The 17,172-nt window shown below is 43.4% G+C and overlaps 1 non-coding gene and 1 pseudogene across 1 annotated transcript; both read left to right on the top strand.

The window, feature by feature from the left end:
- The window catches only part of LOC108285136, an 83,664-nt pseudogene that overhangs the window by 42,674 nt on the left and 23,818 nt on the right, over window positions 1-17,172 (top strand).
- Window positions 3,586-3,776, top strand: LOC119467453. Its single transcript, XR_005195994.1, has one exon. It is a non-coding gene; the product is annotated as a U2 spliceosomal RNA (small nuclear RNA).

Below are 17,172 nucleotides of genomic sequence, written 5' to 3'. Positions count from 1 at the left end.
TAGAGACAGGGTTTCACTATGTTGGCCAACCTGGTCTCGAACTCATGACCTCCAGTGATCCACCTGCCTCAGCCTCCCAAAGTGCTGGGATTACAGGTGTGAGCCCGGCCAGTATCTCTTGATTCTATGGATCTGCTGGGCAGTTCTTCTAGTCTGGGTCAGCTTAGCAAATCTGTGCTGTGAGTCGACAGATTGGCTGGGACTGGAAAGCTTAGGATGGCTTCACTCGCATTAATGTTCCTTTGGCCAAAGCGGGTCATATACCCAAGCCCAGATTCAAGATTCAAGAAGTAGATAAACAAACTTCATCTCTCTTATTTTTTTTGAAACAGTCTTGCTCTGTCTCGCAGGCTGGAGTACAGCAGTGAAATCTTAGCTCACTGCAACCTCCACCTCCCAGGTTCAAGCGACTCTCGTGCCTCAGCCTCCTGAGTAGCTGGGACTACAGGCGTGCATCACCACATCTGGCTAATTTTTCTATTTTTAGTAGAGATGGATGGGGTTTCACCATGTTGTCGAGGCTGGTCTTGAACTCCTGACCTCAAGTGATCCGCCCGCCTCAGCCTCCCAGAGTGCTAGGATTACAGGTGTGGGCCACCTTCAACTCTTGATAGAAGGAAGAGCAAAATCAGGAGGCACAAGGGAGTATAATCCAAGATGGTAGGCATTTATAGCCATTTTACAACTGAATTGTAAACCTTTCAGCAGCCACGATAGGAGTTCATAGTCTAGGTAATAATTCAGTGGCTGTACATGTATAACCGAAAATGACTAACTTACGTTAGCCTCTGTGGTTTGACTCCTAAAGGAAAACTTTCCATTAATAACAAGTTTATAGGCCAGAGACGGTGGCTCACGCCTGTAATCCCAACACTTTGGGAGATGGATGCAGGTAGACTGCTTGAGCTCAGGAGTTCAAGACCAATCTGGGCAACATAGTGAGACCTTGTCTCTACTAAATATCAGAAAAATAAAAATAACAAGTTTATAGAACAGTCCACTATTTTATTTTTCACAGAACTCTCCTGTCCAAATCTCTTGTTCAAATGCATCAGCTAAGACACTTCTATAAGCATACTATTTATATCAATGACTCCCAAGAGAACAAGCATTCCTTGCCCCCAGTCCTACCCAGAGAAATTTTTCTAGAATTGGGGCTGGGGGGAGGGGAAGGTAAGGAATATAATTGGAGAATACTTATTCAGATAAACCACAAAATTTTATAGTTAGCCAATGAAAAACATATATAACTATCTCTTATAATACAAATTATAGAAAGCAACACATTTACAAAATGGAGACAAGGTTTAAAAATTGAGAGTCTGGGTGCAGTGGTGCACATCCCAGTGCTTTGGGAAGCTAAGGCAGGAGGATCGCTTGAGCCCATGAGCTTAAGGCTGCAGTGAGCTAGGATCGTGCCACTGTCCTGCAGCCTGGGTGACAGAGCGAGACCCTGCCTCTTTAAAAATATATAGAGATAGAGAGCCGGGTGCGGTGGTTCACGCCTGTAATCCCAGCACTTTGGGAGGCCGAGGCAGGTGGATCATGAGGTCAAGAGATCGAGACCATCCTGATCAACACGGTGAAACCCCAACTCTACTAAAAATACAAAAAATTAGCTGGGCATGGTGGCGCGTGCCTGTAATCCCAGCTACTCAGGAGGCTGAGGCAGGAGAATTGCCTGAACCCAAGAGGCGGAGGCTGCAGTGAGCCGAGACCCCGCGCCATTGACTCCAGCCAGGGTAACAAGAGCGAAACTCAGTCTCAAAAAAAAATAGATAGATAGATAGATAGATAGACAGACAGACAGACAGATAGTTATATGTGTGTGTGTATATATATCTGTATATATACACATACCTACATTCATGTAATATATATGTGTATGGATATATGCATGTATCTATCATCTAGGTAATGTACATGTATGTATATTATACACATGTAATATATATGTATGTACACATATATATCATGTAATATATGTATACTATATACATGCAATATGTATGTGTATATATAGGCACATACATACAGAGAGAGAGAGAGAGAGAAACACCAACCAGATAGTGGAGAGTTTCCAGTTTACAGGTATACCCTGAGTTTGGTAGAAGCCATTTCTCTCCAAAAGAGACCCTGTAGGCCACAGTCAGAGAGCCAGCATCCCTGAGAAAGCCACAGAAATATTCTTCTCCTGGCTGAATCCGTTCCCTGGCTGGCTGGCACTTGGCAACCTGACAAGTGTTTTACATTCAAAAGGTCAAGCTCTGAGCGAATCTGCCCAGAGTCTAGTGAAGAGTGCCTTACCACTCACGCCTGGATGCCCAGGCCTGGCGCCTGTCCCCTGCCCCTGCCATTCTGACAGCTGTGGAAGAAGGACCCAGGTTCCCAGCTCGGGCTGTCAGCACATGCAGGGCAGCCCTTTTGTTGAAGGTCAAAGTCTAATTCTCACTCCAGGGAGTCTTCTCTGTTGCTCTCTTTCTTCTAGCATGTCCATCTTAATAACTGCTTGTATTTATAGTCTTCAAGACATTTTCCCCTTCGCAATCTTATTTGATCTTCTCAAACAGAAGGAGGGTGTCAGAACAATCACGAGTCTTGTTTCAAAAAAAGAAAGACTAGGCAATTGAGTGTTGGGAAAAAAGCGTAAGGAGAGAAAGATGTGGTATTTTTCCTCCTCCATCATAAGGGTCCCAGCTGATACTCTCATAACAGGTTAACAGGAGAAAAGCATAACAAATGTATTTAATCAAAGTTTTATGTGACTGAAAAATTTTATGTTCAGAATGAAGACCCAAAGATTTAGGGAAAATTGTCCATTGTTTGTTTGTTTAATGGAGTTTCACTCTTGTTGCCCAGGCTGCAGTGCAGTGTTGTGATCTCGGCTCACTGCAATCTCCACCTTCTGGATTCAAGCAATTCTCCTGCCTCAGTCTCCCAAGTAGCTGGGACTACAGGCACATGCCACCACGCCTGGCTAATTTTTGTATTTTTTGTAGAGATGGGGTTTCACCATGCTGGCCAGGCTGGTCTTGAACTCCTGACCTCAGGTCATCCGCCCACCTTGGCCTCCCAAAGTGCTAGGATTATAGGCGTGAGCCACCACACCTGGCCAGCTGTCCATTTTTATGCTTAGATTGGATGAAAAATGGACAGCCGTGTAGAAATATGATTGGACTGAAGAGTATGACCTAATGCTAATAGACTGCATGGGGAAGCCCAGCAAGGCCTATGCAGATTCTTCTTGCCCTCTCTGTTGTAGCATTTCTTCCTCTCAGGTATGGATGGGGCAGGACCCCTCCAGAACGACAGTCTTCTGACCTAATATTGCCAAGGATAAGCCAAAGAATTTCTTTAAAGCCAGTTCCTAGCCAGAGCGGTAAAGAAAGTTTAAAGCAATTATTCTAGTTTTTAGACTGGCTTTGGAAAAAAGATCCAGTTTCTATGACCCACCTTGGGGAAGAGGAATTCTGGTTTCTATCACTTGCTTCAAGAGAGAATGAGGGGTAAGAGACAGCAAGGCAGAAGATCTAAGAGACCTTGGCTCTGAGGTTGCTTCTGAGGTCTTCTGGCATCCTTTAATTTATCACTTCTCAACCTTTTGGCTAAGATCAAGTGTAGTATCTCTTCTTATCAGTTTAATACCCAGTATGTCCTCTATCCAAGGGCAATAGATTAAATGGATTTTTGGAGCAGGGAGATAGAATAGGAGCTTGCTCCGACCACTCCACACGTTGACTTGGTGCTGCAGTACCTCCAGGAATGGTGCACTGCTCCAGGAGATTTTTATTTGTAATCCTTTAATTTAAAGTGCTCAGCATGCCAAAGGTCCATAGTTTGAAGTAGCACTTTCTGAACCCCAACAAAAGTATAATACAGTGGTTAAAAGCAAAGGCCAGAGTTGGCCTTCTGCCCATTAATCACTAGGTAATCTGGGCACATTAATCTCTCTGACTCAGGTTTCCTATATAGAAACTAGAGATGATAATTTCCCTATCTCATAAGCCTTTTTGCAAAAACAATATATAAAAATATAAGTAAAATGTCTAGCATAATAAATCACCAGTATTGTTTTTATTATTTGTATTGCTTTTGTTATTATTACATACCTAGATATCCAACACTAGATATGTGACAGGGCTAGCTGTGTGGTAACATGGAAACATACATCCATGACCTGAGTCATATTACCTACCTCCAACTTTCAATAAGGAGAGTGGAGGCTCTGGCTGTCCTGCTCTCTTAAGTGAATTCCAGCTATTCCATGAGGTGTGGTCTAGGGTTTTCTGTTAGACTGTTTTTGTTTTCTTCTTCCTCCTCCTCCTCCTCTTTCTTCTTCTTCTCCTTCCTTCCTTCTTCCTTCTTTCTTCTTTCTTCTTCTTCTTCTTCTTCTTTCCTCTTCTTTTCTTCTTTTTCATCTAGAGACAGGGTCTCACTCTGTTGCCCAGACTGGAGTGCAGTGGCACAATCATAGCTCACTGCAGCCCTGAGATTCTAGGCTCAAGCAATCTTCCTCCCTCAGCCTCCCACATACCTGGGACTGCAGACATGCGCCACCACACTCAGCCAGACCCATCTTCTTGAAAGAAAACTTCTTCCTTACAGCTTGCTAAAACTTCAGAAAAGAACTCCAGGATCCCAAACTCTTTTAGGTATGGGCAAAAAAAAAAAAAAAAAAAAAAAAAAAAAAAAAAAAAAAAAAAAAAAAAAAAAAAAAACAAAAAAAAAAAAAAAACGTTTTACCCAAAACTGGGTTTGTCTTTAGAATCCTGTTAGCCTTTCCCTCCACAACCTAGTGGTCTATTCCAGGATGGTCAGTATTCCCAAATAAATTAATTCTACCTATGATCAAAGTTCTTCTTACAGCCAGGAGTTCAAATCCTTTTCCTACTAACCTTTCATCAAATTTGCTCAAAAATCACCAACTTTTAACTGTTCCAGTTCTTTTTCCTTTTCATCCCTGGGTAATTACCATTGGATATGTCAGTGAGCAGGGAAAGATTACAAGATCAGCAAACGGAGGAAGAAGGTGGAAAACTGAGGGTCCATGTGACCCAGTAATCTGGTTGTAAATCTATGAATAATTCAGTTAACTTTGCCCACATGAAAGAAAATGAGAGATGTGTAGTTACATCATGAAAAACAAACACAAGAAGAAAAGAATTAAATTTCAAATACAATCATGACTATATAAGGGGGAAAAAAGCAAAAAAAGAGAAAAAAATGAAAAGGAGAGAGCCAGGATCCCAGGAAATACATTAAACCATGACTGTGAAAGACAAAGAATATGAAGCAAAAAATATAATATAGAAATCTACCTTACTATACTGTGTATAGAAAAAAAAAAAAAAAAACACCAGTAAATAATGGATCTCCCACTACCATTAAGTTAAATTCAAATTGCTTTTGTTTCTGATTTACATATGCCTGAATCAAATGTGATGGTGGAAGTATTTTTAATGCCATTTACATGCCACAGAAATACTGTAACCAGAATAAAAGATTATTGATCATTTCCAATAGCTTCCTCTAAAGTATACGCCAAATCTCACGGATGGTATATGTAAGAGTCATTTGAATTTCAAATGCATTTACAAGGGTCAGCGCTATCACAGCATGTAGCAAGTGAATCTGTAAGAGGAGGTATTCCAGATCAATTGTTTCCAAATTATGCTTTTAGATTATCTTCATTTCTCTTTTGAAAATATGCCCTATTATTAATAGTATAGAATAAGAAACGCTTGACTTTTCTGATATCGAATTATATCTCTGGTTTTACGGTTAATCTCTCTCTCGTGCTTTTACACACCAGCCTAGCTACAACATATATCCTTATTGTCTCTAGTAAACTCCTAGAAGCTTTCAAACCCCAGCTCAAATATCACCTGCTCTGCAAAACCTTTGCCAGCACTCCCAGGTGGAGTAGAAATCCCTGCTCAGGCCGGGTGTGGTTGCTCACACCTGTAATCCCAACACTTTGGGAAGCCAAGGCAGGCGGATCACGAGGTCAGGAGTTCGAGACCAGCCTGACCAACATGGAGAAACTCATCGCCATGAGAAATACCCCTAAAATGTATTTTGATTCATCTCTCCCTTCTCGTCCTTCCTCTTCCCTTCCCTAAAATACAAAATTAGCCTACTACTAAAATACAAAAATTAGCTGGGCATGGTGGCAGGCACCTGTAATCCCAGCTACTCAGGAGGCTGAAGCAGGAGAATCGCTTGAACCCGGGAGGCAGAGGTTGCAGTAAGCTGAGATCGCGCCACTGCACTCTAGCCTGAGCAACAGAGCAAGACTCCATCTCAAAAAAAAAGAAAGAAATCCCTGCTCAGCACTCTCATCACCCTGTGTGTGTGCAACTATTCTACATGCAGCTTTAACAAGAGTCTTCTCTTCCAGCGCCTAAACTCACCAGGTCAAGATATAGCACAGTGCTTGTATGTATGAATTGTACTAGTAGTTAAATAACAGAGACCTATGGGAGTGAATTTAAATTCAAAGATGGGGAGGGAGGCATATTACTACAAGCCTACATGGGAATCTCATGGATTCCAAGCCAAACTTCAGGGAAAGTCTGATAAAAGAGATGGAAAACCATCTGGGATTCAAAGCACACTCCCATCTTCCATAACCAATTCTTCCTAACATCTGCTTTATTCTTTAAACTACAGACAACACAACAAAAGGAACGGGGTGGTGGTGGAGAGACTACATTTCATCACAATTTTTGCACCTACAGAGGACAAGTCCAGTGATACAAAAAGACCAGTCCCTTGTTGTCTCCCCTTCAGTCTCAATTCCAAATTCCAGGGTGGGAATTGAATTGCCCAGCTTGAGTCAGGTGTCCACCATGATCCCGTTTGCTATGTTCAGGTGGCCAGGGATATGTGGTTCTAACACAAGTAGTGGGGAACACTGAGAAGCAGAGCAGAAAAGAAGAGAGAATCATTGTGAGTTAAGCAGATACCCCAAAAGGTGAATCCTACACAGGTATTTTGTTGGATAAAAGGGAAGGAGGGCAGGAAAGGAGATAAGGAAAGAGGGAGGGTGAGAAGGGAGGGATGAATCAAAATACATTTTAGAGGCATTTTTCATGGCGATGAGTCAAACCAGGAAGAACTTAGTGTCTTACTAGGGATGGTCATGAAATCCAGTGACAGTGACGTCATTGAATACATATGCATATGATGATGTGCATCTGCATGTAGTAGCCACTGATATGGACTCCTACATTTGAGAACAGGTAAGCTAATCAATAGCTTGGATTTGCAGTTTAGGAAAAATCAAAAATATATATAGAACCCAAAACCCAAAATCTATACTGTCATTTACATCTGCTCCAAACCGTCCAGAGGGCCTTCATGCTTAGTAGCCATCAAAACCTACTGGGAGGTAGAAGAGAAACCCATTTCTACTCACTGAAGTAAACGTGTGCTCACAGCAAACAATTAGCAGCTCTTTGGGCATAAGACTGTCAAAAAGACTAAAGCCTGGGTATGGTCAAGGTTTCCCGAAGTGTGGTCCACACTGGAATCTCAGCCAATAAATCTGCATATTAAACAAGCTCTTAGGAGGCTTTTTTTTTTTTTTTTTTTCTGAGACAGGATCTTGCTCGGTTACCCAGAATGGAGTGCTGAAGTATGCTCAGGGTTCACTGCCTCGACTCCTTGACTCAGGCAATCCTCCGACCTCAGCCCCCTCAGTAGCTGGGACTAAAGGTATGCACCACTACACCCTGCTGATTTTTGTAGGAACAGGATTTTGCCATGTTTACCAGGCTGGTCCTGAACTCCTGAGCTCACGTGATCCTCCCACCTCCGCCTCCCAGAGTGCTGGGATTACAGGAGTGAGCCGCCAAGCCCAGCCTGGGAAGCTTCTTATGCACAGCACCACTGTGTAGCCTCTAAAATGATTTCCAATGACCCCCAAGCTATACCCTTTTGCATTTCGCTCTCACGTTAAACTTGGTTTGATCTGTATTACCATAGCATAGAGCAGAAATGATAATACATCACTTCTAAGATGAGGTCATAAAATATTTTGGCTTTTGTGTTGAGGGCTCTCTTTGTCTCTCTCTCTCTTCCCCTCTTTCTCTTTTCTTAGGTAACCATTCCCACTGGGGAGAGCCATGTCATGAACAGCCCCCATGGAGAGAACCACATGGCAAGCAGCTGAAGCTCCTGCCAACAGCCTCATGAATGAGATTAGAGGCGGATACCCCAGCTCCTTCAGAAACTGCAGCACTGGCTGACAGCTTGACTGCCACATCCTAAGAGACTCTGAAATCAGAACCACTCAGCTAACCATTCCCAGATTCTTAACCCTCAGAAACCATGTGAGATCATAAATGTTCATTGTTTTATTGTTTTAATTGGCTACATTTGGGGATAATTTACTACACAGCAAAATAATACAGGTAGCTAAATAGATAAATAATACAGGTAGCTAAATAGATAAATAATACAAGTAGCTAGTCTCCAAAGACGGCCCGTTCCTGTCCTTACATACTGCTCCTCACATCAAGAGATGGAGATTATTTTTCCTTTCTTTACATTTGAGCTGGCCCTGTGGCTGGTTTGAACAATAGAATGCAGCAGAAGTGACATTCTGGGACTTTTGAGCCCAGCTTTTAAGAGAACTGGCAGCTAGCTACCCCTTGGACCCCAGGCACATGCTGTGAGCAACCAAAGCCACATGGAGAGGGAACGGAGAGGAGAACAGAAGTGCGTGTTTGGCAGCTCCAGCTGAGCTCCCAGCCAGCAGTCAGCACTGCCTGCCTGCCTTGTGAGTGAGTCCTCTTGAATGTCCCACCCAATTGAGCCCCCACAGATGACCGCAGTCCCCACCAACACCATGTGAAGCAGAACTGCCCAGTCACTCCAAAGAACTGTGAAAAACAAATGGTTGTTATTTTAAGTCACTAAATATGAGGGGTAGTTTTCAGGTAGCAATAAATAACTAAGACATACTATCTTTTTTTTTTTTTTTTTTTTTGAGACAAAGTCTCACTCTGTCACCCAGGCTGGAGTGCAATGCTGCAATCTCAGCTCACGGCAACCTCTGCCTTCCAGGTTCAAGCAATTCTGCCTCAGCCTCCTGAGTAGCTGGGCCTACAGGCACCTACCATCGAGCTTGGCTAACTTCTGTACTTTCAGTAGAGACAGGGTTTCACCATATTGGCCAGGCTGGTCTCAAACTCCTGACCTTGTGATCCACCTACCTCAGCCTCCCAAAGTGCTGGGATTACAGACATGAGCCACCATGCCCGGCCAGACATACTGCTTAAACTGATGAATTTGTTCTCTAATGATTAGATTCTGAGCATCCATCTATAAATGGAATATAGATGTCTGTTCAAGGGACTTTTCCAGGCAAAGAATGCATACCTTGTAAGATCGCCTTGTACCTTGCATTTCCTTTCAATTCACCAGGGTGCTGGGAAGGCTTTTTGACACTGGTTCCCCCAATTTCTTCTTTGCTTCTAACAACAGCACAAAGAACTAACATTAACTGAGCTCTACTAGGTCCCTGGCACTGTCCTCGTTTATCTCTATTAATGTATTCAATTATTGGCTGGCTCTTGGTGGCTCAAGCCTATAATCCCAGCACTTTGGGAGGTCAAAGTGGGCAGATCATTTGAAGTCAGGAGTTCGAGACCAGCCTGGCCAACATGGCAAAACCCCGTCTCTACTAAAAATGAGAAAAAAAAAAATTAGCCAGGTGTGGTGGCAGGCGCCTGTAATCTCAGCTACTGGGGAGGCTGAGGCAGAAGAATTGCTTGAACCCAGGAGGTAGAGGTCGCAGTGAACCGAGATTAGGCCACTGCACTCCAGCCTGGGTGACATAGCAAGACTCTACCTAAAAAAAAAAAAAAGTTATTAATTATTATAGCAACACTAAGAGCTAGATCCTGTTGTTCTAGCTCTTAGTGCTGCTATAATAATTGATTTAATAATCTCCCCCACTCGCCATGTGGGAAAACTAAGACCTACAGAGGTAAAAAACTTGACCAAGCTCACACAGAGCTCATAGGCAATAAAGCCAGCAGTGGGGCCAGGCACAGTGGCTCATGCCTATAATCCCCAACACTTTGAGAGGTCAAGGCAGGAGGATCATGAGGTCAGGAGATCAAGACCATCCTGGCTAACACAGTGAAACCCCATCTCCACTAAAAATACAAAAAATTAGCCAGGTGTGGCGGCACGTGCCTGTAGTCCCAGCTACTCAGGAGGCTGAGGCAGAAGAATGGCTTGAACCCAGGAGGCAGAGGTTGCAGTGAGCCGAGATCACCCATTGCACTACAGCCTGGGTGACAGAGCAAAACTCTGCCTTAAAAAAAAAAAAAAAAGGCCAGTAGTGGGTGGGACTCAGTCAGTCTAACTCCACATCCATGCTTCACCACTGCTCCAGTCTACACTCGATCATAGGAGGTAGGATGCTGTCATGACCTCCATTTTAGAGACAGGAACCTGAAGCTTATGGACTGTGAGTCCCTGGAACAAACTTCACACAATTAATAAAGGGAAGCTCTAGAAGGAAACTTCCCCTTTCACCTATGTTCTTAAACACAACCCTATTTTACATCCCCACCTTTGCTGAACATGCAGATTGTAGGAAGGGTCTGATCCAGTCATATAATCTCCACTCTGTTAGGCCCTACCTTCCAGGCTCTTCTAGGCTGTACCTTAGGAACTGTATTTTAAGGAGAAGACAAGTCAAGGAATCACACACACATCTATGGTGTCAACTTGGCAGTTCCTGGAACTGCTTTTGTTTTTTATTTTGTTTTTGTTTTTGCTTTTTTTTTTTGAGACAGGGACCCCCTCCGTTACCCAGGCTACAGTGCAGTAGTACAATCACAGCTCACTATAGCTTCAATCTCCTGAGCTCAAGCAATCCTCCTGCCTCAGCCTCCCAAGTAGCTGGGACCACAGGTGCGTGCCACCACACTTTGCTAATTTTTTATTTTTAATAGAGACGAAGTCTTATCATGTTGCCCAGGCTGGTCTCAAACTTCTGGGCTCAAGCGATCCTCTCACTTCAGCCTACCAAATTGTTGGGATTATAGGCATGAGCCACCACTTCCAGCCTAGCTCCTGAATCTTCTCTGCCCTGCTTTTGGAGATCATCAGAACTTAGAAACATTATCTTGTTTCTTTAAAAATAGCTGGTCCAGGCCAGGCACAGTGGCTCACACCTGTAATCCCAGCACTTTGGGAGTCTGAGGTGGGCAGATCTTGAGGTAAGGAGTTCAAGACCAACCTGGCCAACATGGTGAAACCCCATCTCTACTAAAAGTACAAAAATTAGCCGGGCATGGTGGCATGCACCTGTAATCCCAGCTAATCGGGAGGCTGAGACAGAAGAATTGCTTGAACCCGGGAGACGGAGGTTGCAGTGAGCCAAGATCATGCCACTGCACTCCAGCCTGGGTGACAGAGCAAGACTCCGTCTCAATAAACAAACAAACAAACAACTGGCCCATTTTCAGGGGCTCAAGAAACTAACCATATTTCAAAGTTCAAAAGAAAAAAAAAAGTCAGCAAATTCACAGATCTGCAAGAGAGCAGTATTTCCTGTTTAACTACTCTGATCCTGAAACAAATTTTTTTTAAAAAATCCATTTGCTCTCTCCTCATTTTTCTGTGAACACCCTCCATCAAGAAAATTCAGTATTTTTCACATCCATCCTCTATAAAGAGGAAGTAAAAGAAAGCAAACTTTTTCCCATACAAAATCTCACTTGATTCTCATGAAGAATTTTTTTAATGAGATTTTGTTTGTTTGTTTGTTTTTTGAGACAAAGTCTCTCTCTGTCACACAGGCTGGAGTGCTGGAGTGCAGTGGCATGATCTCGGCTCTCTGCCTCCCAGGTTCAAGAGATCCTCATGCCTCAGCCTCCCAAGTAGCTGGGATTAAAGATGTGCACCACTAAGCCAGGCTAAATTTTGTATTTTTAGTAGAGATGGGGTTTCACCATGTTGGCCAGGCTGGTCTCAGACTCCTGGTCTCATGTGATCCACCCACTTCACGCTCCCAAAGCGCTGGGATTACAGGTATAAGCCACCTCACCCAGGTCTCTAATAAGTTTATTTTAATAGCAAAAGGTATTTACATACGTAGCATGAAGATTTATTGAGAATTTACCATAGCAGGAAAATCTACTGATATATTTTTGTGTCTATTTCTTCTTGTCTATCAGGAAGGAATTAATGGTATTTGTCCCATCCTCAGGACATTTGTTCCAGGGCCAAGAAAGAAAGCTGACAGCAGTGGGGCCAGGAGAACACCCTGATTATATCCCCAAATCAGACTTGGAGTCCTGAAGGACTTGCCCAGCGGTCAGGTCTTCAGTGGAGGTATGTCCTTTCTAAATAGGGCCAGATTCAGCTGGCCGCACAGAGGAGTTTGGGCAAAACATTCTAGGAACAACTACTTTGCAACTAGCCATGTTGTTCCAGAGTGGTAGGACTGGCCAGGTGCTTTGGTGCTCAGGTAAGATTCTTCAGGTTTGGGGTTGGGGGATAGGGGAGACCTGGTGCCTCTTCCCCCAGGAGAAGCGGCTAATGCCTGTGTCCCAAGTGCCATGGCTTCAGAAGCCTTAGCAACAACCCCATAGTTAAGCTTGACACCATAGTGACCATCTCGCATTGAGTACCAGAAACCTTCGCCATTTTCCTGGGCTGCATAAGCCATTGATACGGCTCTGATGAGTGGAGGAGCACCAGGGCTCTTGTCTCACACATTCAATTAGATAAAACAGCATGGACACATGAGGAGTGGTTTTAAGGAGCAGAGAGTTTAATAGGCAACAAGGAAGGGAAAAGGAAAAAACTTCCCTATACAGAGACAGAGGAAGGGAGGCTCCAAAGCCAAGAGAGGGAACCTCACCTGCCACAGATACCAGCCAGGTATGTCTACAGAGGCTGGGGGCGAATCTGTCTGATTTGCATAGGGCTGAGGGGATTGGTTTGACTAGGCATGTCATTCACATAGCTTGAGGAAAAAGGTGGCCCTCCCACCCTAGTCTTTTAATATGCAAATGCAAGGTGCCATGATGTTCTGCACAGTGGGGATATGTGGGGGCAGCCATATTGCCAGGAACATGTGGGACAAGGGCAAGATGAAAAGGGTGAGAATCCCCATGTTTGGGTGGACCCAGTTTCTATTGGCTGGTATTTGCATATTTAAGGTTGTTGGCCTGGCTCTAAGAGTGGGGGCTTTACAATAAACTTTTTCAAGATCCTTTGAAAAATGAAAACTTCCCAAGGACCTCTTTTCCTCTCTATCTGCCTAAAATAATTTCTTAATAACTCCTACAACACCATGAGATCTCAAACCAAACTAGCAAATGAAAGGGAGCCCCTGCCTCCCTGGCCCGTGGAAACACACAAATAACCATATCTACCTTGTCAGCCTTGGCAAGTGAAGCCTGAGCCAGATTTACTATTTTTAAAATAATGTAAAGACATGGCTTTGCCTGCCTGAACCACTCCATCACAAAACAAATCATACCTTTTGCAACACACATTTCCCACCACACAGGAAAAAAAAAATCACAAACAATTTTACTTAAACCTCAGTTTCTTAGATATTAACCTTTTCTCCTCTTTCCTGCTCTTGTTTCTCTGACATCTTTCCTATTGCATAATATTAGACTTTAAGCAGGTCAGCTCTTATTTGTTTCACTCACTTGCTTGTTTTATTTACCCTCTCTGCACTTCCAGAAAGTCGTTTCCTTGCACAGCATTTTTCCTCCCTCAGATCCACACTTACAGAATACCTGCTAGCCTCTGAGCACTGGTCAGCAAACCAGCACCCACAAGCCCAATTCTGCCCATAGCCTGTGTTTGTAAATAAAGTTACATTGGAATATAGCTTCATTCATTCAATCAGGTATAAACCAAAAATAAAATTCTAAGCACTTCAATTGACTAATGGATGCCCCACCCCCAGCCAACAGTATTCCAAAGTAAACCTGAAAATCTAGTTTGGGCCATGATGGAAGTGGAGGATGGAATATGCCTTATGGTGGTCTTATCGCTTTGGAATTCACACAGAACTGACCAGCATTAACATTGAAACAGAGATTTTAAGACAGAGAGAAGAGACTCTTTGTGGCAGTAAGATACAAAATTCCAACTGTAAGTTCTTTTAGGCTGACACAGCGCCATGGATGCCATGGCGACCCCCGTGACCCGCACATACACCTCTGGATGGCCTCCCAGAATTAGAAAATCTGAAGTAACTGGAAGACCATGAAAAGAGAAAGAATGATCAACCCCTGCAGCGCCTAATTAACTGAGACATTCTTCCATTGTTCCTTATTCTCGCCTCAATTGATAAGGAAATTGGACTTTGTAACCAACTTTGGTCAACCTCCAGACTCCACATCCTATGACTCCCTCCCAGCTTGCAAAAAAAAATGCCCTAAGCTGTAAGTTCTGTAACTTTCCACTGCCTACCCCAAACCTATAAAACCAACTCCTATCCCACTGCCCTCGCCCTCCCCGACTCTCCTTTCTGACTCAGCATACCGCACCCAGGTGAATAAACAGCCGTGTTGCTCCCACAAAGCCTGTTTGGGGGGGGTCTCTTCATTCAGAGCATGCATTTTGACACCAACTTGACTCTAGTATAGCATCAAATGACAGATAGAAATTGAAGTATTTTGCCCTGAAATATATTTCCTAGACATACTTTGAAATGGCACTTAAAACTGTCTTTTGTGGGAAAATCAACATTCTGTAGAGAATCCCCTTCCCTTTCCAAGTCTTTTCCCTGATCCAGAAGAGAATTAACTAAGAGTCTGGCACCTTTTTAGGTCTGATAAGAGCCCTAAAGCCTGCTACCTGGAGGCTGCATCTGCACAATAAAACCTTGATCTCCACAACTCCTTATCTAAACCCAGACATTCCTTTCTATTGATTCCAGATCTTCAGCTAGTAACTCTTTCAACCAATTGCCAATCAAAAAATCTTTGAGGCCGGCATGGTGGCTCATGCCTGTAATATCAGAACTTTGGGAGGCCTAGGCAGGAAGATCACTTAAGGTTAGGAGCTTGAGATAAGCCTGGCCAACATGGCGAAACTCTATTAAAAATACAAAAATTTGCCAGGTGTGGTGGCAAGTGCCTGTAATCCCAGCTACTTGGGAGGCTGAGACAAGAGAATCACTTAAACCTGGGAGGCAGAGGTTGCAGTGAGCCAAGATCACCCCACTGCACTCCAGCCTGGGTGACATAGCAAGACTCTGTCTCAAAAAAAAAAAAAGAAAAATATTTGACTCCACTTATGACCTGGAAGCCTCTCCCTTCAAGATGTCCCATGTTTCCGTACTGAACCAATATATATCCTATATGTATTGATTGATTGATATCTTATGTCCTTCTAAAACATAAAACCAAGTAGTAGGCCCGCCACCTTGAGTACATGTTCTCGGGATCTCCTGGGTCTATGTCATATTTAGCTCAGAGCAAATCTCTTCAAATATTTTAAAGTTTGACTCTTTTCATTGACACGGGCATTGTCTATGGCTGTTTCAAACTACAATGGTACCTTTGGGTCTTCTCAACAAAGACTCTCAAATCCTAAAATGTCCACTATTGGGCCTCTTTTAGAAAAAGTTTGCCAGCTCCTGGTCTAGCAGAAGAGAAACATATGTTGTACTGCATATTATTAATCTACACTTTATTCATCTTTGGATGCTATTTTATTTGCTTTTTGTATTTTAGGGTTTTTTGAGATGGAATTTCGCTCTTTCGCCCAGGCTGGAGTGTAGTGACACGTTCTTGGCTCACTGCAACCTCTGCCTCCCATGTTTAAGCGATTCTCTTGTCTCAGCCTCCCAAGTAGCTGGGATTACAGGCGCCCACCACGCCCAGCTAATTTTTGTATTTTTAGTAGACACGGGGTTTCACCAGGTTGACCAGTGTGTTCCTGAACTTCTGACCTCAGGTGATCTGCCCACCTGGGCCTTAAGTGCTGGGATTACAAGCGTGAGCCACGGCACTCGGCTGGATGTTATTTTAATAGAGGTCACTGCAAAGTGTTCTGGAAGCACCATTACACAGTTTTCAATCATCCCATGGCTTATAGCTGCCATCCTAGCTGAGGCCTCATATTTCAGACAGCAAACAACTATTCAAGCTATATTATGCCAAAAATAAGAATTTTTTCATAAAATAATAGGATGCTGTTTTCTTCTTAGTCAGAATTCAATCAGATAACAAAAGCGCTACCAGTATTATAGAATAAAAAGTGTATTAAATTTATTATAGAAGTCATACTTTACACAATTGTGGGAGGAGCTAGGGAAGTAAGGTCTAAATACAGCAACTGGAGAATCAGTGGCAGGTTTCTAACCAGCTTGGCCTCGGAGGGGACACGCCAGAACAGAGTGAAGAAACAATGAAGGCACGAGCTTGAAATACAAGCAAAACCTGTATCAACTCATGCCTATATTGACATCATCTGTTACCTCCTCCCTTTTGCAAGATTCCCACTTGCACCCATTCAAAGAACAGAAATGCACCTCAAAATTCTACCCTTTCGAGAACTTGTAATGCTTTGCTTTACATTGCCGTGAGAGGGGGCCCTCTTTCAAACCCTCATTTTCATCCTTGTACGTAAGAAGGGGCAATGATATTCTATAGGTTGATGCAAAAGTAATTGTGTCTTGTGCCCTTAAAAGTAATGGCAAAAGCTGAGCATGGTGGCCCACACCTGTAATCCCAGCAGTTCGGGAGGCCGCAGCGGGTAGAGCACGAGGTCATTACCGCAATTACTTTTCCACCAACATAATAGGTTTTTTTCTCTGCAGCAGTTCCTGTCTCATTCAGAATAAGGATTCAAGTCCCAACTTTACCAATTTTGACCACAGATTCTTTCAAATTTCCAGAACAGTGATTGGGTGAGTGAAGATTCTAAAACACATTTGCAAGTTCAATGACATTTCTCCCACAAAAAGTGGAGTCTAATTCAACCTTCTCTTGATTATGGGCTGGCCATAATGACTTCTTCAAAGGGATAGAAGGTAATAGAAGGATGCCGGGCAACTTAAGAGGCTTGTCACAAAAAGAAATACAGGCCAGGCATGGTGGCTCATGCTTGTAATCCCAGCACTTTGGGAGGCTGAGCAAGAGGATTGCTTGAGTCCAAGAGTTCTAGACC

Source organism: Cebus imitator, unplaced genomic scaffold (genome assembly GCF_001604975.1).
Source record: "Cebus imitator isolate Cc_AM_T3 unplaced genomic scaffold, Cebus_imitator-1.0 Scaffold291, whole genome shotgun sequence".
NCBI lineage: Eukaryota > Metazoa > Chordata > Mammalia > Primates > Cebidae > Cebus > Cebus imitator.
The sequence above is the reverse complement of the archived record's forward strand: the minus strand, read 5'-3'. Positions and strand labels throughout refer to the sequence as shown.